The 202-nt window shown below is 75.2% G+C and overlaps 1 protein-coding gene across 1 annotated transcript in view; it reads left to right on the top strand.

The window, feature by feature from the left end:
* The first annotated feature begins 25 nt into the window (after positions 1-25).
* The window catches only part of DDX6 (DEAD (Asp-Glu-Ala-Asp) box helicase 6), a 15,917-nt gene continuing 15,740 nt past the window's right edge, over positions 26-202 (top strand). The window contains exon 1 of the mRNA XM_010574934.1: positions 26-155. The gene's annotated coding sequence lies outside the window, so the exon portion shown is untranslated. The remainder of the gene's footprint in view (positions 156-202) is intronic.

Genomic DNA, 202 nt, shown 5'->3' with positions numbered 1-202 from the left:
GCGGGGCGGGGCCGCCCGCCCCTGCGGGGAGTGGGAGGGCGCACGGGAGGAAGGAGGAAGCCGCCATCTTGGAGCGTCGAGTCGCCATAACAAGGCACCAAGGGGGAGCGAGAGGATTTTATACCTGGGCGAGGGGGGGAGCGCGGCTGGTGGCGGTGAGGACGGGCCAGGGCGCCGGGGCGGGCGCGGGTCCGCGGGAGCG

This window comes from Haliaeetus leucocephalus, unplaced genomic scaffold (genome assembly GCF_000737465.1).
Source record: "Haliaeetus leucocephalus isolate CR32 unplaced genomic scaffold, Haliaeetus_leucocephalus-4.0 Scaffold450, whole genome shotgun sequence".
Lineage (NCBI taxonomy): Eukaryota > Metazoa > Chordata > Aves > Accipitriformes > Accipitridae > Haliaeetus > Haliaeetus leucocephalus.
Note: the sequence above shows the minus strand (reverse complement) of the source record. Positions and strands in the feature narration are given on the sequence as shown.